At 33.9% G+C, this 26,316-nt stretch overlaps 2 long non-coding RNA genes across 3 annotated transcripts in view; one reads left to right on the top strand and one right to left on the bottom strand.

Annotated features, from left to right (window-relative positions):
* Nucleotides 1–4,874, top strand: part of LOC149787111 (uncharacterized) — a 48,379-nt gene extending 43,505 nt beyond the window's left edge. Inside the window, exon 6 of the long non-coding RNA XR_016425088.1 lies at nucleotides 153–4,874. This is a non-coding gene — a long non-coding RNA (uncharacterized LOC149787111). The remainder of the gene's footprint in view (nucleotides 1–152) is intronic.
* LOC149787107 (uncharacterized) overlaps nucleotides 1–26,316 on the bottom strand; it is a 458,590-nt gene that overhangs the window by 357,376 nt on the left and 74,898 nt on the right. The gene's annotated exons all lie outside the window — the stretch shown is intronic.

The raw sequence follows: 26,316 nt of genomic DNA, 5'->3' as shown, positions 1-26,316 counted from the left end.
TGAGTGTCACTTTGTATAGCTTAATATTTTAATTTTGTTACAGTGTTTGCACTATTGATGTTGTATGGACATATCTGTATTATGTACCTATTCACCTCATTTACCTACATCTTACTCAGGAGATTAAAATTACACATGTTATCTCATTTTAGGTCAGGCCTGGTATTTAAACAAGGTAGAAGAGATGGATTAGACTGCATACTCTGCAGCAGTTGAAGACCTCATTAGAACATATGTAGTGTACCCAAGAAAAGCCAGCAGGATTAGTTCATAGTGCCACACAGTTATATAGTACATCAAAGACAACTCAAGTCTTCATGAGAGGGTCAGCACCACTATTCAGTAAGGAAGAACCTTCCTGGAGTTGTACTTTTACTGCACATTCACCTTTTGTGGACAGAGACATTGAAATACTTTGCATGTTTGCTTTTTTTTTTGTATGGGACTGGTCCCAGCACGATGTCAAATTTTAGGGTCCTGATATAGATATATTGATATTGTTTCTTTAGTATGTACACAGCGCATAAAGTTTTAACAGTCATATTGGATTTTATGTCAGAAAACACTGTGAGCTATCATTCTTCACTGATGTTGGACAAAATGTTATAAGTTGCATAGATCCAAGGCACCACCTAATTCAGATATCATTGATTGGTCAACTTTGCCATTAATAATTAAACAGTTAATGTTTTACATTTTTATGAAAAGGTCATTGTACTAAAAACATTTTTTAAAATAAATTTATTATTTAAAAATAATGAAATTAAATAAATTTAGATTTGGTAATTTTGTTAATCTTTCAAAAATATTTCGTTATGTAAATGAGTTGGTGTTATAAGCATATTTTGACTGATTCCTTGGGAGATATCTTTTAATAAAGGAAGATATATAATAAATTTAGTTTTGGGGTCTCAAAAACAATTTTGGTTGAAGCAATTAAAAATTAAATTTAAATCTATTAATTTTGTTATTTTTCAAAACATATTATTTTGTAATATAAATGATTTGAGGTTATTAAGTTTTGACTCCTTTGAAAATAGGTAAGGCATACAAATATATGAGTTTGATGGAAGTTGGCCTGATAGGACTCCAGTTACAGGTATTACATCTGTGTCAGTATCCTCAAATATAGTCCCATTTTATTATTTCCTCTCATATTTTGGTGGTGATCCTTGACTGAGATTTAGGCATTCATGGCATTGTATTAAATAGAGTTTGTGCTTTGGAATATGATCATTATGGTGTGGTTCTCTGTGTATATTAAGCAATAGTGTACAGAACAACTAGGTGTTGACACATGCCTGGATGTGTATATTAGGCAATAGTGTACAGAACAACTTGGTGTTGACACATGACTGGATGTGTATATTAGGCAATAGTGTACAGAACAACTTGGTGTTGACACATGCCTGGATGGGTATATTAGGCAATAGTGTACAGAACAACTTGGTGTTGACACATGCCTGGATGTGTATATTAGGCAATAGTGTACAGAACAACTTGGTGTTGACACATGCCTGGATGGGTATATTAGGCAATAGTGTACAGAACAACTTGGTGTTGACACATGCCTGGATGTGTATATTAGGCAGTAGTGTACAGAACAACTTGGTGTTGACACATGCCTGGATGTGTATATTAGGCAATAGTGTACAGAACAACGTGGTGTTGACACATGACTGGATGTGAAATATATGACCTATGGCATGTTGCTTTGTGTACAGTTCAGCCTGTCAAAAAATGCCATGACAAGAACTTTACAGTGAGTTCATCCAGTCCATGACAGGAACTTCACTATGTGATCATACAGCTATGACAAGAGCTTCACAGTGAGTTCATCCAGTCCATGACAAGAACTTTACAGTGAGTTCATCCAGTCCATGGCAAGAACTTTACAGTGAGTTCATACAGCCATGACAAGAGCTTCACAGTGAGTTCATCTTTGGAGACATCTTAGATTACCATATGATTAGGATTTGAAAACATTGAAAAGTTTAGTACTGACAAACAGAGATAGAGACTATACAGGGAAAATTAATGTGTTTCAGCTTGTTGTGCTTTTGAAACTGATGTAAAGTATTTACACCTTCCATAGTTACTTCACAGTATTTAGACACTGAAATATAATAGGCAGCTAAAAAGAAGAATCAGTACCCATAGCACTAAACACAATGGGTTTAAGGCTAGTAAAATATTTAAAAATTGTCTTGATACCAATGTTTTGGAGTTGTATCTAATTGTTTAGAAGACAATATTTTATATAAAAAATTATCACATAAGTAACGTTGCTGCAAAGCCACTGTCAGTATAACTGTTAAAAAGGTGGAATGCATTAACTTCCATTGACTTGTCAGGTCAAGTGAATGATGTTTCTATGTTTTTGTTTATTAAAACTATTTCTAAGATAGGGACCTTTTCAGGATCAGCAGTGTTCTGTATTTTTACAGTGAAATTTTTTAAATTCATTCAGTTTGTCCATGAGAACTAGTACTATTAAGACTAACTGCTATTATTGTAATAGTAATCATTATTCATTGGTCTTATGATTCAACCTTTGTATTGTTTTTTATTTTGTTTTTGTTTTTTCCATACCCATCTCTGCTGTATGAAGGACTCATAGTGCAGGGGAGATAACTGCATTTTGCACCTCTATGTTAGAATGTACTTAGAACATTTAAAGAAGACGGTATGGTACAATTCATGGTATGGTTTCCTGCAGCATGTTTCCCAGACAAATTAAACATCCGTGGCCTTTTCCATCAAGTTGACAAACTGTATTATTTGCCTCATTGTTTATCTCGGACAATAGAAACGTCCTGTAACCTGGCCTTTACCATAAGGTTGACAGAAAAACCATAGCGAATCACATCATAAGCATTAGTATTATTAGTATTATTATTAAAGAAATGCTCTAGAAATATTCTAACAGACCATTTGAATAAACGTTTTACAACTGATGTTAATAAGTACATGGTAACATGTCCTACACACAAATGTCCAGTCTCATTTAGAACGTATGGAAATATTAATGACTATATAGTTACTGCTCCCAGATGTAAATGTCCATTCTTTTTTAAAGTGTTTGTCAGGCATATTGCTGTGTGTACTTGAAATATCCCAAAATGATACATCCGTCTTGAATTAGCAATTGACGTATGGCAATATCTTTACTTTGGGTTTTGGCCACTCAACCCTGTGTAAATTGCTGTAAGTACAGTCAAATCAGAGTAAATGTAGCTACAGTTATGCATATCTATATTGTGTGATTAACCTTGGTCAGTATAGAGGGTAGAAGAGTACCTGACTTCTCACATCTTTATTTTTTTAATTGTAAATAACCTGTTACATCGTTAATATTGGTTTAATGAATTTTGTTTGTACATTAAGATAATTATTACTTAGAGTAAAACCTATTTACTGCTGTCGAGGTCAAACTCCTGTAGTTTTTAGAAATTATGAATGTTTTAAAAAGAATTTGTTTATGAATTTGATTTGTGAATTACACTCATCCTTGTTCTGTTATTGTGTCTTAACTTTTTTAAACACATGTTTGCTTCAGAAATAGTCTTTGCATATCGTAACATCAGTCTTAGTGGAATCCACTTGTGTTAAGTTGAGAGGATTTAATTAATTTATTTCAATTATTTATCAAAATCACAAAGTGCTCTTTGATTTTAGGATAAAATGCTATTTTGGAATTATCATAAATTTATTCAAGGACATTTTGGATTATATCATTGTGATATGTCAAGACCGTTAGCAAAATGACACTATTCTAGACTACTGGCATCTCAACATATTCAATGTAAATTCTTTTGTAACAACAGTGGGATTCATTTGGAATACTCTATACTTTTGGACTTGTCATATAATTGTTTGGACTATCTCAGATTTTATTCACATTGTTCTAAGTTCTATTTTCAATTTTCACTTTGCAACAAATCAGTTGCTGAATTTTATTTGAAAAAAGGTATTTAGTTTTAGCTCATTTCTATTACTTAATTCAAGACCATAGGGTCATTACTGCCATCAGGAGACCAGCTGAAAGAAGCATGCTATGGTCCTGTTATGTGGCGTATATGTTTTTAATAACACAGCATCTGATTTTTAGAACTGTTCAGAATAGTAATTAAGCTTGATGATAAATTGATATGATTTACCAGATTATGTTTGATTGAGAGAGAGAGAGAGATAGTAAATATTTGATATTACTATAAGCTTTCTCACAGTGCTGTTGCTTCTAAGACTGGTAATGTTATAAAATCTGTTACAACCAATTGCCAGTTGTTATCAGATCTTGCATTTAATGTTTCCAAACTGATTGGTGACAGATTATAGAACCAATAGAGGATTCCCTCACATCAGTAAAACATCTATATTTATTATTATTATTATTATTACCAAACTACACAGAGAATTGTGGTATTGACTTAATTATAAAATCTTGTGCACGCCTGATACATGCCTTAGTATCGTTTTAAGAATTAATGTCAAGGTTATTCAGGAGTGACTAGAATCCATTTTATTTGCAAACTGTATGTGCAGAAAAAAGTTTATCAAAGTTTTGTGCAAAATCCACATCTCCATGCTGTTAAATGAATTGTTCATAAATGTTAGTGACATTTCATGCCACTACATAGATATTCCACATTGCTGTACACTGCATCAAAGTCTGTGGACCAAAATGTATGAAATTGATTTTATTACAAGTTAGAATGGTGCATGTGCATGATACTTAAATTTAAGAAATGGGATGTCACTACAGTGTATTACCATACGTTGTAGCTATTTCTACACAATCGGAGTACCACCCACACCTATCTGTGCTGAATTGTGCATTACCAATAGCGCTTAATAAAATGTGTTTGTGTTAAGTTTTTGCATACTCCCTTCCTACACAGGCACATTGTCAAGCCTGTCATAAATTGCAATATCCAGTTTGTAACAGTACAGTCATATTACACATCCTATCCCATTTTATATATTTGATAATTATTTTGGAGGACCTCAGTCACAATCACAGATAGATGAACATGCATTTGAACTTCAACTTTTTATATAAAAATGGAGGCCACTTCTCTGCCATCTCACACGACCTATTTAAGAATCAATGTTGCTGTTGCAGGCTACACTTCGTGTAAAGTAATAAATTTGGTAACGATGTTTCGCTCAGGCATTCGATTTTGTATTCATACACAAAGACAGACTTACTTTAACACCTTTAAGGAATGCTGTACCATTCCCTACGCTACCGATTGATATGGCCATGATCGAGCTTCCTGAATATTCAAGTACAACGCAGTTAATAAAACACTGCCCCCTTACTGGTTGACTGAAGATCAAGGTAACATAATTCTTGGTAGAAAAATGGAAGGCAGTATTTCAAAGGGGTAGTTACTATAAGGTGAGAAGCTGCGAAGTACCCCCCCGCCCCCCGTCATTATTATATGCATAATTCATGTGTCAGAGTAAATTGCAAGCAGCAATACGAGACCCAGTGACAACACCTATCCAAAAAATGAACAACATGGTAAGGACGGTGAAATGGAATAAAAACTATGCAGTGTATATAGTGTAATTGCAAAACAATACAAATATTCCTATTGTATTTGGTATATTTCCCCCAAAGACCTAAAAAGATATCGAAGATGCCATTTTTGTAAGGCTGTCCACCCCCTCTCTCACACGTGTCTTTATGACCTTATGAATCTATGTCATTCTGTCCAAAGGAGGAACGTTCTTATTGATTTCATTCTTTAGCGCATTAAACGTACATGCCTGTATAATTTGATCAACTGTAAATGCTAGAATAAGCTCTAATTAACATACCTCACTGGCACAGCTGAATAGTCTAATCTGCCCAGACAGGGTCTGGTTCATGTTTTAGGACTAATCTGAGATATTTTTGTCACACTGTACGAGTTTTTCTTTAGATTATTGCTTTGAGTCTTTCAACTTAAAGCTTGCATGAGCCACGTTTGGTGCTTTGAGGCCATAATTCCCTTTATTAATTACAACTAAAAGTCTAAGCTCTCTAGGAGACAGTTACTTAGACTATCCCTTCATGTAGCATTTTCATTGAAGAGGAAGACATGTTTATTATACATAAATGCACCAAACAAACAAAGAATACAATCTCCATGGATTTCGAAACCAATCTCTGGAAGATTTTCTTCCATGGCCTAGATTTTTTGTGCTGTTTTCGCAGTTTCAAATACGTCTGTAATTTCTGGTTTGCTGTTTTTAACTTTTGTGGAATCAAACTGTGCATAATATTGGGTAACGTAATACATTTGTCATATTCAATAGAGATTGTGTAGGCGCTTTTTATAAGTCTTTGATATCACTCGGCCAGGGTTCGAACCCGCGACCTCCCCATCCGAGGCGAAGGCTCTAACTACTAGGCCACCGGAGAGGTCTCATCACATTCTATCAAGTGTTAAAAAAGAAAGAGTGAGGCGACTCGAATCGGAAAGATTCAAGAAGGTACCGTATAATTACCAGTAATTCACCGCCACTGAGAACTTCATTCATTGTTGTTCTTCACATGGTGCATGTAGGATGGAAAAAGCTGGTCCTGGCATGGACGCCCGCATATAGGGATGGGGAATTTGCCACCCCTCCATAGTCTTTCACCTCTGAGCATGTTCTGACATACATCCTTCAAACCTAATAGCTGAACACTACATGTTTCTCCCCCACCCCCGAAAATAATTGTGTACGCCCATGGGTTCCGGTAACTTGCGATGTGACTTCTTGTGTAGCTATTATTGTCTAATAATTAATAACATGGATACATTTATAAGTTAGGTGTTTGGGGATAGTCCTAAGAACTGACGAGATTCTTGCATGCCGCAAAGAATCTACAGTGGCTTACTAAGAGTAAATGGGCCCCGGAGTGCCGATAACGGCCTATATGGGTTTTGATGCCCCGTGACATATGGCATCTGGGGCATCCGCCCCATTCGCCACGTTAGTATGCTACTGTTTTCTTGACAGTGAAATATCAATCGTGGGTTAGGAAGCAGAGATAGCAACTCTTGTACCTGTGTTGGCAAGATAATATGTAACTCAGTTTATAGTGGAAACTTGCTATTGAAAACTTGAAAGAATCGATGAAATAAAAATCCTCAGGACCACATTCGCTTTTGAAGACATTATCTACTTGTAAAAACCAGTGGTAACACCATGGAAGAGTAAAGAATTAGTTAAAGCGTAGATAGGACCATCTAACATAGCCCAGAGAATCTATCATTTTCATGTTCGTCATCGCTGTCAGTAAGAGAGTAAACTTAACAAATCATGTGCGTATTGTTAGACTTGAAGACGGATATGCATGGGATGACTAAATTGACACCATTCTACATCCAATTGAGTATGCTATTTATCCAGCGATATTATAAGACGAAGACATCATCCAGACCTGACTAATGACACACCATAATCCCATGCCTCATGACAATGGTGATAAACCAGTTAGATCATGTGAACGAAATCGAAAAGGAATTTTCAGTAAAAGAGAAGGATAGGCTGGAGATGATAAAATTCGAAGTTTGTTAGAAGCACTATTGAGGAATCAACATGATTTTCATGTACAATATAAGTCTGTGTTATTGTGCAATTTTTATGAAGCCAGAAACACATAAATAAATAGGATTATATATTATTTGTGCTAAAGATAGTTTATGAACACTTTTGTATTAATAAATTAATAGGATACTCGCCACCATACACAAGGTTAAACATGCTCCCACATTTAAGAATATGTCCGTTTCATATTCTTTTTTGTTTTCTTTTTGAAGTCCCTGAACCGAATAAGCGCAATTAAATAAATTATATTATGGATGTAATGATCAGTTTTTACCAGTTTCGAGTTATCTGGAGCGAGAGCGATACTCACATTATTGAAAACGTGATGGGGTGGGAAGACTGTGGCAAGTTTATGGTGAACATTCATTTTCTTAAAGCCCATGAACCTACTAAGGTGGCAATTGATAGTTTCATAAATTCTTCTAAAGCCAAAGTTGCTCTGCATTTATCAAATGAAGGTAAAGGAATATATTTGGTCTTTTATGGATTTTCATGGATTGTGATATTCTAATTAGTTTAGTAAATTTCCTGGAGTAAACACTGAAGATTTTCCTATGAAACTCGCATTGTAAAATAATTGTCCTGATGCTACATCGGTAGACAAAGACAAGAAGCATCTGATGTTGCCAATGATTTTACTATTTGGACAAATGCAGGCAGTCATAAATCACAAAACAGTCAATGCTTTTTGCAGCAAGTTATCCACTTTTCTAAAGGTGTAATAAAAATGTAACAATAATATAATAACGATAGTTTTTTATACATTTTCTTTAATACCATGTGCTATATAATGTCTTTATATTTTAATACTATGTACTATATAATGCCTTTATATGTGACTTGTTCACAACTGTTGACAGAAAATATTGTGAGCAAACATTTTAAGGTAGCAGATCATAGCTGTTTTGTGAATTGGTTCAATTCAAGTTTCAGGACCTAAAGATATGACTATTCAGCAATCATTTTGTAATATAATTATGTAGATGTTTGTTGTCTTTTGTTGTGACTTGTGCTTCTGTTCCTGAAATTGATATGAAGCATGTGCGTCTCCCATAGTTACTTCCAAGTATGTGTACAGTGAAATACCAATAATCTGCTACGAAAAAGGTTAGCACCCATAGCAGTAGACATGTAGGTTTAAAGCAAGTATAATTATCTTTAAAAAAGGCATTGATGACAGCCATATTGAATTGCATCGAGGTGTTTAATGCTCAATGTTTCTCAGAATTATCACCTAGAGCAAGGGCTCACATTTGTACTGTGAGCGTATCTTGGTGTCAAGAATGACATTTGGACCCGAGAAATACAGGTAGAAATTTGGGGTTGAGATGCATACAATTGTTTGTTGTATATTGGTCTAGGGTTTGGAAAAGTTTGAATGCATTGTCTCCGTACTACATCAGACCTTGGGTGAAATATATTACCAAGTTTTGTAACAGACTATATGATGACGTGGGAAACGAAGGCATAATAGATGGATGCAGTAGCAAATATGTACAAACATGCAGACAGACTGTAGAATGGATGGAGATTATCCAAACCCGATGTAACCTTCTCATGAAATAATCAACAATTATAAGAAGAAATAAGGTAGTTTTTTTTCTCACTTTCTGAAATTTATTCATTTTAAGGTAGTATCCTATTCAAAGGAAAAACGGTTTATTTTGTCAAACCCTTTCAGTATTATTTTGTGACCAAGATAGAGACATTTCTTGTTTATCAATCTGTGTTAGCATGTATAAATAGAATCAAATGTCTGAATTACAACATAAATATTTAAGGTGCGATCAACAAAAGTAATATTCAGCCAGCATTTTTATAAACAAATCTCAAGAGCATATGTCATATAAACAATTTGATCAGTCCTTTCTAGTGGTTCGTTTAGATGTGGGTGTGCACAGTAGCATTGTTTTCCCACTAGGATTGTAATGCGATATCTGAACATGACGGTACGCATCCAGTGGTCCGATATCTTTCAACATGATCAGGCTCCTAGTCACGTGAACCATGGTACCACTCCGGTGGCCTAGTGGTTAGAGTGTTTGCCTCGGATGCGAGAGGTCGTGGGTTCGATCCCTGGACAAGTCATACCAAAGGCTTACAAAAATGGTACTAACAGCTGCCTCTGGCGTTAAGTATTAAGAGGTTAGTGTTAGGACTGGTCGGCCTGGTGTCAGGATTGACTGGGTGGGACATCATGCTACATGTCTGCGGCATGATGCCCCAGTGCTAGACATCACTTTAAACTGCCACACTGTAGACATCGGAGCGATATGACCGAACTTTTTTTTAAAGCTACATTAAATATCCAAATCACACACACACACACACACACACGTGAAATATGTGTTCGTCTTGCTTCGCTAACAAAGACTATATGCTGTAAATAATGCGGACACTTCCTGAGTAAGGTTTTATCTCTGCCGTTTTTTTATTACCCCACTCCGAAAGTTTTTTAATAAAAAACCCACAAACAAACCCCAAAAGCATATATAAATAATGTAGTATGCATGTACGTGCTTATGAAAATAAGCTAAAGTTTACACCATTGCATGTAAATATGCGTGTGGTTAAGTAAGTATCTTACAAAATAATTATTGCATCTATATATGAATTTAGTTCTCCACCAGGTCTTAATTTCAAGTAAAAAAGTTTCAGTCGGTTGATGTATTAATGGCCTCAAGTGTGTTTGTACTTTTGGTTCCAATGTCAAGAGACACTGAATGGACTCTAAAGTATAGAACCACCTAAATTTGATATCTCATTTTGCATATTATTGTCATGTTTTTATTGTTATACTACCACTAATACTACTATCACTACTGCTATTATTATCATTATTATTATTATTATTATTATTATTTAATTATGTTCAAATTAAACAAATTTTGAATATTTATTTACAAAACCGTTTCTTAACAGATAAACACAAATATTGAGGGCCAAATATAATAAATGAACAGTATGTATAATTGTTATCAGTGAATTAATCTGATACGCACCTCAGATATGTAAACAGTTGAAAAAATACTTCGTTGTTTCCGACAATGTTGTCATATATGTTTTAATAACAAAAAGACGTCGGAGACTTGTAGTAGTATTAATAGCAGAAACAGTAACGTTTATGTAAAAGGCATTTGTTATATTCAACTTGAACAAAAACCTGTGATTTGGATCAAGAAAGAGACAAAAACCAATTTATAAAACTAGGATTTATTTGCAATACATACACGCAAACTCACATGTACACACACACACACACACACACACACTGTGTCTCTCTCTGTCTCCCTCTGTCTCTGTCTCTGACTCTCTCTCTCTCTCTCTCTCTTACATATATCATAATAATTTCAAACAGATCATTAACTCGCGTAATATTAACACTAATTGTTAATCATGCTCTTTTTGCATATACACTAATTGGAATTGTCATGTAGAACATAGAATACTGTTGATAGTTAATGCATTTTATATCAGAAAGTCCAATGGACATTTTTAAAGTCACATAAGCTTAGTACACATTGAAGTAATAGAAATTTACGTACACAGACATCACATTTTCTTGTCTAACACCGACGAGAATGTGTAGCTTCTGTTAATATTTTAGAATTAGTAAAATGCAATTCTTTAGATTTTACTACAGAGTGAGTATTTGTATTTAAACTGTAAAAACTTCATTGCATTTAAACTAATACAATCTCAGTAGCAATACAACACAAGTAACCCAAATAAGATGCCTTTTCATCTTCATGAATAGCCTTAATATTTTGTGAATGACTAACTTAGTGAAATTGTGTATTCATTTCCCAGTACAGACAATTAGAGCATTCATGTATCTAGCGTAATTAGTGACCAGATACCTAAGCAGAACGTCATATCCTACTATTATACATGTTTACATTTATTGTGTATTGACAATCAATGACATAAGACAAGTAGAACATGTTTTCAATATAGCATGTCCAGTTTCCGAAGAAGATATTCCATCAGAAATCTGTTAGTCCTTGGTTATCTGTCGGTTCTTATATTCAAACTGAGGTGCAAACATAAGTTTTTTATACATGAAATAAATATATTATGCATTATAAATTGCTTTCCATTTAAAGTTTGGAGAGCTTTTGTAAGGTGCACATAAAAACAATCTTAAAATGATATGCACTACAAAACAACATTTTCATCAACAAGGTCTTCTTTGTTGGCTGATTGGGCCGGACCCGTTAAATCGGATGTGATTTCCAATTGTGTGTCCTGTGAAAAAAAGATCCAAGGATGATTAAAAATATTTTGCATGTTAATGAGCATTGCGAGGAAGTATCGTTTTCAAATTAGCTATTTAGCAACGCGTACATTTGGTGAATGTGCCAACTCTTTTCTTTTCGAACTTTGCAAGCCCCTTTTAACCTTTTCTCAGAAAACAGCATCTGGACAATGTCGTCTGATCAATATATATACCTTTCCTTGTGCACATGCATTTTTATAAAGAATAGATAATATCTTTAAAAATCAATATTTACAATGGTAACTTTCATTCTCGGACAACGTATTATTATTATTATTATTATTATTATTCTCGGACAGTGAACCGATTCTTCTAAATATAAATCATATTACAGTCTATTGTAAAATTTATGAAGTACTTAAACATTCAAATACAACCGATATATATATATATATATATATATATATATATATATATATATATATATATATATATATATAATTTTTCAAGATACAAGTGAATCGTTATGGATTGAAAATACATTGCGTAGTGTATTTAGAAAATGATATTCTTGGGAAATTTACGATCAGCTTGTTAAATGGCTAAACATAAACGTTAATCTATCCATCTAGTACTAAAAAAAATTGTATGGAATACATATATTGTATGGCTGCTTCAAATTTCAACTTTAAAAGCGCAATAAACATATATCTAAAGTTAATCGACGAGTCAGGCGAACGTGTAAGTAAACTGAGTCCCACCTGCTATGATTTGGTTTTGGCTTATGTTGTACCTGACTTTTGATATGATTGTGATGAGCGTTGTGAGTGGAGTTAAATACTTATATGACTTATATGAATTATTAGAATTTTCCATCAGGAATTTTGATTTTCTAGAACAATTTATTTCGTCGTAAGTCAAGTGGGTATATATATATATATATATATATATATATATATATATGCCCATAATAAACAAGTTATTACTTCCTGTTTCATATCAGTCGTTGGGAACCTAAGATCCGAGTTTGCAGCTGTGTTTAGATATAATTTGAGATGTATATATGTACATCATTCACTGGAATTACAAAGTGCTCATTGATATTTTGGACTAAAACACCACTTTGGGATTATTGAGAATTCAATCAAAGATATTCTGGATCATATCAGTTGGCACGTCAGGATAGTCAAGACAACTTGAATTCATTCTCACCATTCAATAACTTTGGACTTTTGTTAGATCATTTAAGATAATTTAAAATTTAATTAATAATGATGTAACTGTCTCTTAAATTCCTCTTCTTAACGTAGATAACTAAATTATTTGTTCAATTTACTACACGTTTAGTTTCGCTTCTTCTGTTACACAGGTTAAAACATAGATTTGTAACAATTCCGCCATTTGTCTTTTCTTTATTGAGGCCCATGTTTTTAAAGCAAATTGGCATCTAGCGGTGGATTTTTGAATTCTTTATGTATTTATACTACTGCTTTAAAAGCATGTATGCAAAGAATTGACATATCGAATCAACAAGTGTGCATAAAAAATGGTATGCATAATGAGCAAGGTACTACCCAAAATATTCCATAATTCACTTTATAATATGCATTTTTCGGATAAGTATGCAACTTTTCCGATATGTATTCGTGATATAAAATTCGCACACGGCTCAAAGTTAAAGAAACGTTAAGACAAATATCTGCACGACCTCAAAAGATAGTGAAAATGAATACATAATGCATATTAATACAGATATGCAAATCGGTTAAAACCAGATAATTGTAGATATGCAGATAAAAGGAAGAAACATTATTGCTTACATATCAGCAAGTACAAGACTACCAGTAATAGAACCTGGATGATAATGTGTTGTCTCTCGTATACGTCCACTGAAAACAAAATTAAATCATATTATATATTATTGGGAACATCTATTTAATGCATGTATACAAAGATCCAAATGATCAGTTTATATTTAGTTGTCGTACTTCCTAATCAGGCTGAAATTTTACTTCGCCATGCGTATGATATTCTTGACGTTATATTCATCCCTCTATTCATCTGTCCATCCATTGATATATACATATATAAATATAGAACTACAAACCCACCCACATAGGCGCGTCTTTATAGATTGTATGTTGCAATGTAATCAGGTACAATGCTCATGTGTATCTGTGTATGTGTTTGCCTCTGTGTGTGTGTGTGTGTGTGTGTGTGTGTGTTTATAACACAAAAGACAATCCAAATACAGTCTCTAACTAACCCGAGTGTTCTCGGATCCTGTGTGTGTCTTAGTGTCAATGGTAGACAAACATAAACAAAAAACATGGAAAGATATTGCGATAATGACGTGCATTTACAGTTATTGCATGACATTTCTGTTTACATTATCTATATACATAAAATAATGTGAATAAAGAAATCAATATCGATGCTATCAAAAATATTTAGACTATATTTGTGTTCGATACATTTCCTCCTTATGTCAAATGCAACATACAATTAAAGTTTTAAAAGCTTTTGATCAGAAATATGAGATTGGAATAATCTATTTTCAAAATGTATTTTTGTTTATATTCTACTGCATTATTTTGAAACCATACAGCACTTACAAAAGAATCTTAGCAGGTCATGTACAGCGGTCAGTCTTGGAAATCTTCTGTAAAGTTGTATCACTGAAATGTGAAGAAAGCCTTTATTCAAAGAAAACCAGTTCATACAATCTGTAAATAATTTATATACACAGTTGTATCACTAAAATGGGAACCAAGCCCTTATTCAAGCAAAACTAGTTCATAAAACCTGAAAATAAATTATCTATAGCATAAATTATTTGAAAACGTACTAAAATTTGGTGACCAATACTAAATGAAAAGAGTTAAACTGGTCTACTTTAAACTTTCGACAAAAGGGTTAGAGGCCAATCCACAAAATAATAAAACGCAATGCCTCTCATAATAGCAGTGATTTTAGGTTGTAATGTTTCCACAATATCTCCAAGGTCTTGCCTAGTTGAGACGCTTGTGAAAGTGTGGATGAATACGATTATGCTAATCAAATGAGAGCGATGTGTTTTCCGAGTATCTACACATCCTCAATTCAAACGATCGATGTGCAATCGAGAATTCTTAATAAATGAGCACATGATGAAGAAACCCTTCAAGTTTCACGATCAATATTCCCATCATGATACACGATGGATATACCCATCAAATTCAACGACGAAAATACCAGTCAGGTTCCACAATCAATATACCAGTCAAGTTCCACGATGAATATACCAGTCAAGTTCCACGATGAATACACTCATCAAGATCCATGAAGACTATGCTGATAAGTCCCACGACTAACATTACTATGGATATGACGTTGATAGAGAAACTGAACTAAACTAAAGGCTCATTGTTGACGCCAACAGCAAGAAATAAGCTGTTGCAGAAATGATACGTATCATCTAGTCTTAAGACATTGCTAGCTCAAAAACACAATATGTACAGAAAAAAATAGTTTGTAGGGTTCATTATGGTTCATGATGAAAGTCACTCTCACAACTTTGAGTGACGTCTCAATTATTTTTGTAATCTAATTTACCACTAAAGCATCAAGAAATGATATTGGCCAGAACCTGTTTTAATGTTCCTGATAATGTAAAATTATTAAATAAAAACACATGGGTGAATGTACCAGATACAATCTACAGGTATTAAGTATAGTCGACATAATAATTATTATGTGAACCAAATCAACTATGATATGTATGTAAATAAATAAACTTGCAATGCAGTGTCAGTGTCCCTACTGGTATGGCAATGTGCTGCATTCTCTCCATTGCTCCAGCTACAACTAAGAACAACGCATACAATAACAAATAAGAATAAGGCTCAAAATACTAAACGAAAAGTGATTAATTTCTGGCAACACAATAGACTTAGTAGGGTACACATGGGTTTAGAGACACATGGACTTACTATGACGAACATGGGCTTAGATGTACCCAAAATTGCCAATTAAATATTGTTCCATTTTATATTTTGAATAATTACTCAGCTTTGACGCTCAAATGTTTTCAAATATTTAGAACATGGTATTCCCCAACCCACCAACACTATTCCCTAATGGCCCGAATCTTAGTGTGATTAATTATTTCGAAATGTTGAGTCAATCTTTCTTTTCAATCTCCTGGTTGTGACGGAAAAGATTTAATAATGCCACATCTATTGGTGAAAATTTCAAAGCACAGAGAATAAACATTGAAAATATGTATGTCGTAGAGGATTGTGGTAATAGGCTAATATCATACTGTTATGGGTGATAATCGTCTGATAGCAGTTATATATATATATATATATATATATATATATATATATATATATATATATATATATATATATATATATATATATATATTCGAACCTGCCCTGGGACTACAGCCAAGATTAGAAACGTTCATTTTCATCTATGATCTTCGTAAAACATCATAACATGATCAACCCTCAAGCCACCCTTATGTCCTCTCTACCGACTGAGATGGAGCGCAGGTTACAATGCAATAGTTCCTTCAGTCAATGTAGAGAAAGCTCAACATATTGACATTTGACACGCCTTCCTTCTACTCCATCTCCACCCTCAGCACATCGGAAGTGTATCGTTTCCATTGTCGTGAATCATAACATTAAATATGACGAACTAGTGGATACATATTCTTCAGGATTTAAGGAGACTCGAATAAAAGACACGAGCACTGAAGTGAGAACGGACGTGACGGGACATGAATATACCCGCAAAACAGACATATTTGAATTTCTTGAAATAGGTTGTCTCGGTCGGATTAGTCGATTCAGATAAAGTGAATGGGCCGTCATGCAATAGAACAGACGAATTCAAGTGTTATATCTAAATTAGTTGATACGGATAAATCGCATATAGGATGAGTTTGAAGATGTAGCAACAAATGAGCAAACACAAAAAGCCTAAAGAAAACAAGTAATATAGAAACTAGCCACCAAGGAGAATATTCGTAACAAAATGTTCTCAAATGTCAATTCATCAGCCATATTAGACGATAATATCGACACAATATTAATTAAGGATACGACCATACAATGCAAAATGTCTTCAGTGAAAACCTCTTATCAATGTGGTTGTCTGCTCAAGAGGGAAGCTATAATAAGATTTTAAAGATAACCGTTATAGTTGTGTTAGCTATCTTTAAAAATGCCAGATCAAATCCATTCTCATTTTGGAAAAACTAGAGAAAGAACAATTCCAGAGGAAATCCGATGTCAAGACATTCGTTAAAGGGAAATAGCGATGACAATATTTTCAAGACGGTCTCCGTTTGTTAGCCTAGTTCCATGCCATTAATAGAAAGGTTTTTAGTGAACAATCCATGTGACAGTTTTCATTTAGGGCACGGAAGATCCAACTAGTGAAAACTCTATGACGATATGACCGGATTCTGCGGTTAATTAGCGATAAAAAAAAGTACAAAGATTGTCTCTAATGACATGGGTGTTCGGTATCTTATTGGCACCACTTTCATTTAGGACCATCTATATATTATAAGAAACTTTTAATGAGAACCCCATGTCGGAGGTCACATATACACCATTTTCATATAGGCCATTTCCATATCGTAAGAAGTCTTAACCAAAGCTCATATTGTATCTATTTATAATGAGTGGTGATAACAATATATAATTTATCAATCATAAATGTTAACAAATACACGAATTAGGACCATATAAACCTTCTAATTAAAACAGCATGTGGGTATGAGAAGAGTTGCAGGGTAAATTTCAGCGAGAAGATTTTGAAGTCGGTGATCGTGGCGGAGATATTTGAATTCCTAATAATGATACTACTACTCTTCTTCGCATGCATTCAACCTGAAGACCCTTTTTCAGATAAATGGTTCACTATGTCACTAGTTTTGACGCACTTAATATTACTTTAGAGATGCCACTTACACTGTTGCATGTGATTAGCGACAAAAATACAAGACAGTGTAAATTCAAGGTAACATAGAAAACCTAAGTTTGAAGGAACAATCTGATAAAGAAACTAAATTTAACATGCTGTAATCTTTTTATACTTTATTTTACAACAATGTTGCTCTCAGAAAGATATTTGTTCCGAAAATATCAAAGGATACAATTGGGGAAGATCTTTTTGGTATATAAAGAAAAGTATATACTTGTAACTGTACAGTTACTTGTAATTTGGTAACTCAGTACATCATCCTATAAAGAGTTACTGATGCAATTCGCTACTGAAAGTCCTATTTCTGTGGCATGTTGAGTAGCTGCCTGGAAGCATGTTATGGAGGGAAGTTGACGTGCCCGGTCAGAGTATTTATCTATGACTTTTATGAAAACTTAACTAACTGGAAAATAGAAAATTGGTTAAGGAGAGTTATGAATCTATGTTTCAGTTCACATCTGATAGGACTTCAATGATACGTTTTTCTCTCCTCCATATAAATCAGTGATGACCAGTGTAAACAAATGTTTTAGAACTGATTTTGTTGAGGAATGCTTTCCTCAAGAACATGGAGGTTATGATATTGCGTAGAAAGATAGTAGATTGAAAACAGGAGACAGAATAATACTCACTTTCTTGACAAACGGGCATACCACCTTCCGATAACTGGTGGTTTTGACCTGCCAAAACGTGAAGAAAGAAAACCATGAGAGAAAATTAAAGTTAGTTGATGACTTTAATGTAATTCATGGGGTCATTTTTAAATGGATACACAACGACCCTCATCCCCACCTACATCACTGACCACCAGCAAAGCCACCAGAAATACTTGTATCAGCTTATTTTAGGGTTTTGAAGATATAGCATTGCATTTACCCGTATTGATGGATATCCCATGGACAACTCACGATTATATTTTCTTGCTGATGGCTACACCGTGGGCTAACTACATACTAGTTTGAGGAATTACTACCTTGCGGTTTTGGAAGCGATATTTACTGACAGAAGGATTTCCCTTAAGATTAACATTTTATATGGCCTTTATGTCACATGTTATATAAAATTCATAGACACTTGCATATCTGTATCCATAATGACATTCGATACAATCTTTCTCTCTTATATGTATGGTCATTTTTGGTGAAATTCATGTATTCGAGTCTAATAATTAAAATCTTTAGCAGATGTTACCGAGCAAATGATTTCAATTGTTCCACGGCTTTTGGTAAATTTCGTTTGAATGAAGGATTTTGTTTGGCACAAGAGGCACCAATTTTATTTTTTGAGTCAGCAGAAAAATGAAATTAATTGATGTCAATGCCTAGTTCTAAGCAAAATAAATACTTGCACTACGCATTTTAAAGTAATAAATCAAGTAATTAATCAATCCGTTAGCCAGGGAAAGATGGGCAAAAGCTATTTGAATACAATTATACATTATTGTTATTATGAAATCAAGTCTACATTGTCCTGTTATGACTGTATCTGGGTAGGATATCCGACCCCATTTCACGTTTCTATCCTATAAGCGATGAAAGGTGAAATGTGCAGGGGTACCAAGGCTGAATGAGAATTCTCTTCTATATCGTTTAAGGTCTCTTTATATATTCCTTTAGGTATTTATTGTTGATGATGGTGGTGGTGTGAGCATGAATATTTGATCCTTTTTGTCCTGTTAACATTATATCTGGATAGAAATATATGGGATATTAGACCCAATTTTGCGTTTCTGCCCTATAAACGATGAAAGTTAAAGTGGGCAGGGGTAACCATGGCTGAATGAGAATTCTGTTCAATATCTTTTAAGATACCTCAACCAGACTCTTTCTATATCTTCCTTTAGGTATTTTTTTTATGATGATGATGATGTGAGCATGAAACGTTCATGTAAAGTGATGTCAAGATTTCATAATTCGGCCTTCGTACTCTAATTATGTTTAGATAAATATAAAGCTTTGGCTTTGTCAAAGTTGTCAAACGCAGTCGTTATTTCAGGTGAATACGAAGGGAGGCAATCCCGCATGACATGGATTCGTAGCATTCAGAATATGTTACAACTTACGTATGATCCATATAAACAACCAGACGAAGTTTGCAATGGCGCGGTAACCAGCAGGGCTAATTTGAAAAAGATAAGAATCCAAGTTCAAACAACTATTATTTAACTACCTTCCTATTGTTTAATTTATCTATCAATGGTACAGTAAATTTATCTTTCAGCCTAAGTCGCAAAGTTTGTGTTTTTCTATTTTTGAGAAAAAGAGATACTCTATCACTGAAACAATTCGCAGACGAGAAGGATTTAATTTGATCGTCGAAATATATTCTGTGTTTGTATGTAATGAGATCTCATATCAGAATCATGCTATCCTTTAAATACAATAACTTGAATTTGAATATATCACTCCCTGCAAGAAGTCACATGACCTGCATGTCGACCTCACGAAGGAAAAGCATGTGACCTTCACCGGATGGTCAAGGGTTAAATGAGGCTGTAACAATATTATTTATATCACTTTTATAAGAATTCGTTAAAAATGCTGTATCAACAACTTTCATTAAGGGGTTTTGGAATTAGAATCAAATGAAATAATACATCCATATATGTCTGATAGTCATCACGTGGCTGACATCTGCCCAAAATCAAATGCAACAGCAGCTGCTAATCAATATGGGTCAGTGGCATGCTTTCTGTACAAATTTCTACCATTACCGTTTACTATACATGTTATGAAAAAAGTTATTGAGGTTTGTCTTTCACTTTTCTTTTTTAGTCCGCATTTGACTGAACATAAACTTTATCTGTCCGATGTTATAAGACGTCTGTGCCAGAAGGCTTCCTGTTAGAGGTATTCAAATCTTGTAAACGTTTTGTTCTTTAAATATAAAGTTGTATAAATGTTTTCTATTTTTATTACTAGCGTTTGTATTTGGAACTCATTTACATGATTGTTTTAAGGTTTGTTTTATTAGTAGATGATACCTGCGATCAAATTGTACTAAGCGGTATTTGTTCCTTGACAAAGACTCATTTACATAATTGTTTTTATTATTAGTAGCGGCGGCTAGAATTAAGGCAAATTGGTAACATTTATGTGAATTTAAAGGCATTTCAAAACGAGAATGTTTTTCTGTGAAATTTATTTTAATATGTTTCTGGGAAGCCATTTAAAATAGTTTCATCTTTAGTAACGGTGGCTATATCTTGATGTCGGAGTGATATCGTTTGTACTGATTGTGAAGTCGTTTTTATCCGGATGACTTCTAACATATTTGGTCACAGTACGATTGGTTGTTCTGGAGGGAAAACAATTATTTTAAGGTTTGTATTTATTTAGGTACAGTTGTCACTGAAAGGTGAATCCAGTCTTTTTTTTTAAACAAAACTATTTCAAACGATCTCTTAATAAATGCTATATGCAGCATATTAAATTTCAAAATGCACTCTAATGTTTGGACCAATACTAAATGCAAATAATTGGAAACACTATTTAATTCCCTCAATAAAAAGAGAAGAGTGGATGCATCACAGAATGAGGTGGTGCAATATTCGAGCTATGCCTCTAAAGTCTTTATTTGATCAGAGTCTTGTGAGAGCTTGGATGAATAAGACTATCGTAATTCATTTCGGGGCAATGCTTCCTATGAGTATTTCCATTTCTCTAATTCAAAAGACCGCTTTCCAACCGAGAATTCTTAACACTTGTGTTTTTAATTGTAAGATCGAAATGTAGGAAAAACGCTAACACATTTTACTATTTGAATACGGTCTCGAAAGAGCTATTTATTTTCACCAAATGCATTAAACAGAGGAACCAGTTTTCATTCAAATCACCTAAGATCTATTTCCAGTAAAAAATATTTGGCATGAAAGAAACAAACAAGCATAAGCTTGAAGTGAAAACAACGAACATAATATTAATTCATTTATTATGATTAGTGTGGTAGAAATTGAGTCTTGATAAAACAATACTAAATGAAAATGGGTTAATGTTTCACACAAAGGATTAAGAGAGACTCACTGGCTGATTAAACATGCATAGGTTCAGAGTCACAGGTGCCATTAAACATGCATAGGTTCGGAGACACATAGTTGCTATTAAACATGGATAGGCTCAGACATACATATGTGCCATTAAACATACATAGGCTCAGAGACACATGCGCCATTGAACACACATAGGTACCCATTTATCATGCATAAGCTCAGAGACACATATGTGCCATAAAACATGCACACTCTCAGAGATACCTAGGTACCATTATACATGCATAGGCTCAAAGACATGTAGTTGCCAAGTAAATACTTTGATGTCAATATATATTTTCAATAATTCATCGGCTTCGGCATTCGAATTCTTTCAAAGATAGGGTAAATTGAATATGATCAATCTGTATGGATAAAGGCATTTTAGGCTTCAAATAGACCCATCGAACATAGACAACCATTGAGACAAGCTCAACACTATTTCAGAAAATATAGCAAGAAGCTGTTAATGAAAAATCCATGTCGATATGAAAATTTGTACTTAGGACCAAGCTGGGATAAGAAGAACTCTTCTAGTAAAATCAAATTACGATAAGACCTGTTGTTCAGGATAATAAGTGATAACATTTTTAAGGTAGCTGCCAATAACAGCCAGGATCGGAGTCAGACTTGCATTGGTTTTATTTAGGACAATCTAAGATATAATTTTGTAAACACTATATGCTGATAAAAGAGGAAGGCAGTGAATCAAGTTTACTTTCAAGATGGCCACAATTGCGATCATGATGGATGCCATAATGACAATCTTTTCGTCTAGGACCATTTACTTATCACAAGAAGTGTTAATGGTGAAAGCTATAGCTGCCATCTTGAAGTTCAAATATACACCATTTTGATTTAGGACCATATGGAGCATTTTAGGGAAACACCGGATCTGGATATGATCATATTTTCATTCGAAGTAGCAATTAGACTATTTTCTGGATGGAAAGTTGTGACCATATTTCAAGTTATTGATAGACCGTTTTCATTGTCGACCAATTAAACCTCAGGATGAAGCTTTAATTAGAACTATTTCCCAGGAAAGATTTTAGTAATAACACATTTGTCTTAAAGAATAGACACCAGACGATGGACATGGTATCACATAAGTTCTTCTGAACTTAATCGATTTCATCTAGGACCAGTTAATTATCAGAAGTCATTAATCAAAATCAAATATCGAGGATGACTTGCTTTAACAATATATCGTTGAGGACGGCCATACATGCTGTGTTGAAGTTCAAATATGCACCCGTTCTATTTAGGTCTATACAGTCTTTTAGTAAATACCGCTTATGGATATGATAATATGTTCGAGAGAACTAGCGACAACAATATGACAATGTGGTGATCATATTTAAAGTCGTGGATAGCATTTTCAGTGAAGTGGGTTATTAATAATGCAATCATGCTAACGAATGAACGCGTTCTCTCGAAAGTTGGGATCTTACAACACTGCGTCGAAACAAAGAACAGTCAAAACTGACGATAGAACGATACTCACCTTCCTGACAAACCGGCATGCCTCTTTCTGATCTTTGGCGGTTACGAGTTGCGAAAGAATGGTGAAAAAGGAAATGAGATCAGATGTGAAAGCCGTTATTCAACTAAAGGTAAATATTATTTCACTTATTATTTTTGTTTTAGTTGACACCCCCATCTCCAACGCCACCTTTCACCACCAACAATGCAGGTATCTCATTTTCTTGTGATTGGAATATATTTATTTTCTTACATCTATCTAAAATGCAATTTGTGAATTAATTACTTAGAATGAATAAATGTGAAATTAGAAGGTGCCTTATAGATAAAACGTGTTTCGCATGCCTATTTTCATTGACATCCGATAAAATGGAGATAAAATCCGTTCCGAATGCAAGCGCAATGTAAACATGTTCTACAATATGTCAAGCTAAACTTTTGTCTGGAGACTGAACATTCATAGAATCATCCGTAAGCATTTATCTAATTCCATACCCCCTCCTTTCCTGGAGCCAGCGCAGTTATATCCATCCAGACAACGCTAAAGGGTTGTAACCCAAATCCGCTACATATATAATGGGTCCATTTCATATGTATCCAAGTATACACTTTGTTAAGTACAAAACCTCCCAAAATGTATCTCATGTGGCAGTTTTCCTATATTTTACTTTTGAACCACCACCGAGGTCGTTAAGGGGACGGGCCCCAAAATGATACCATTCTCGTTGATAGATGCTTCATAGAAAACTTAATCCTTATGCTCCTCTTGCAGATGGTATCCCCATCGACCAAATATATACCACATTTGGTTAATTAATACTTGTTGTTTAGAAACATATCTATGGTTTGGGTATATTGGCCTGGATATCGGAATAATCATGTGCTGAAATAATAGTGCAGTACTTAAGATGGACGTGCGTAAATAATCAACATTTGATACACTGTTCATTTTGACACATGTTATATTTTAAAAAATATGAATAATTGCTCTAAGGCATCTTCAATCAATAAATCAATTAACTAATCAATACAGTTGGCAAGTGAAGTCTGGTCAATAGCTACTGGAATACAATTTATACATTATTGTAATCAGTGAGGCAAGCCCAGGCTGGCCTTTTAGGATTGTTGTCACTGGGTAGAAATTATTCAGATGTCAAGCCACACAGCGTTTCTGTCGTATGAACTATGAAAGCCGAAGAGAGCAGGGGTAACCAAAACTAAAAGAGGATTCTTTTTTTTATAGTCAAGGTAACATAACCTTTGCATTAAATTTCCTCTAAACCGGCTTAAGTATTACATTATTAGGATTTTAACGTTGAATCGTCTTTTTATAAATATAAAAGCTCCTGCTTATGTGATAGTTGTCAAACGCAGTCACAATGTTGGTGGGGATTACCAAGATAGGGAACCCAACTGTTTGAGTTCAAGCATTTAGTTAACTTTCATTCTTACAGATGGTCCATACGATAAGACACAGGTTAGAATGGTTCATTTAAAAATAATAATATGGAAATCTGCCACATCTTCATGCTGATGTTAAGGGAGAAAACCAGGTTTATTAAGTTTACCGCATGGAGGAGATTTACACTTACTGAAAATCCATATCAAGTACCATATCCACCTCAGACTGACCTCTTGAAATTCTGTATGAATTGAAAAATATAAACATCCGATCAATAGTAAGAACATGTTTGTTTATATTGAAATTAAACAATCGTATGAATTGCTTTTAATGTTTTATTTTTCAGAATAGACAGACATAATAAACTGCGTTGATATATGTAGTATGTAGCTACACACCCATTTATCCATCTCTCGTCAGAGAGCGCAACCATTTTCTCGAAATAATCCTTTCACGACACGTTGATTCATGTATACATCTTGTAGAAAAGAGTGTTCTGGTTTCTATACAGGTTACAATGAATTCTTAAAACAACATAAAGTATGAACGATGTTAGTATGGCATGGTGGGTTTAATTGATTGACATTTGACTGTGGTAAATAGTCTACCCCAAAAATGACTTCATATCTCAAAAGGAGGCAGACCTTAGGATCGATTAATCTGGGTAAGATGTAAACCGACAAGTTGTTAAATTTTTCTTATCTTTGTAACATTTGAACTTTTAATGCAGTTCACTTCGCAATTGTAACCTTAACTAAAATCTCATACGATATTTGGTGTATTGTACGGGTAGTCGTTTTCTATGGATTTGCCTATGCCAAAATTATAGTACGAAAATAAAAGTACCAGTTTTAAAAGTGCGAGAGTGTAAAGCAGATTGACAGAAAGAAAAACAATTTATTTTTTATTGTTTACTAATTTCACCTATTTTCTCTCCATTTCTCCTGTTGAAGTTGTAATTAGTTTAAGTATAGTTAACTGTCGTTAAGTTCAACATCTTAAAAATAGTTTGGATAATCATCAATGTGTTATAGTTGGGTTCACATTTCAATGTTTGAACATTATTTTCGCATGCGCAGCTCAGGTTTGTTCCTTAGTGAAAGTATTACGAGATATTAGAACGACGTGTTTTCTATAGTCCAAAAATTAATGTCTAATATTGATTATGAGACTCATTAAACACCACCCATGATACCTTCTGTATATTATTTGGAAGATAGTATATATAGAAAGTTAAACATAATTGTATTTATAACTCACCGTTATCGTGAAATGGAATTGCCATTCTAAGCCCTGCAATTAAATATATTTTAATTTAAGACTGATAATTGAATAACTAACACATGAACATAAGAAAGCAAAACTTGAAGTATGATGCGAACAAATTTGATAGTTCTGGACCAATGTCACATTCAATTCGATTGATTATTTTACATCATAAATAATTCATCAAAAATGTCTAGTATTAAATTCAACAGTCTGTAAAGGGTAATACGTATATTGCAAAGAGTTATCACGAAAATAGCAATACCAAGATTGATGGATCTTGTATTTTGTTTTTACAAATCCTAACGTAATAACAGTGTGGTCATAGCTAGCTGAGTTGTC

The sequence above is a fragment of the Sinohyriopsis cumingii genome, chromosome 12, assembly GCF_028554795.1.
Source record: "Sinohyriopsis cumingii isolate HCF-2022 chromosome 12, ASM2855479v2, whole genome shotgun sequence".
Lineage (NCBI taxonomy): Eukaryota > Metazoa > Mollusca > Bivalvia > Unionida > Unionidae > Sinohyriopsis > Sinohyriopsis cumingii.
The sequence above is the reverse complement of the archived record's forward strand: the minus strand, read 5'-3'. Positions and strand labels throughout refer to the sequence as shown.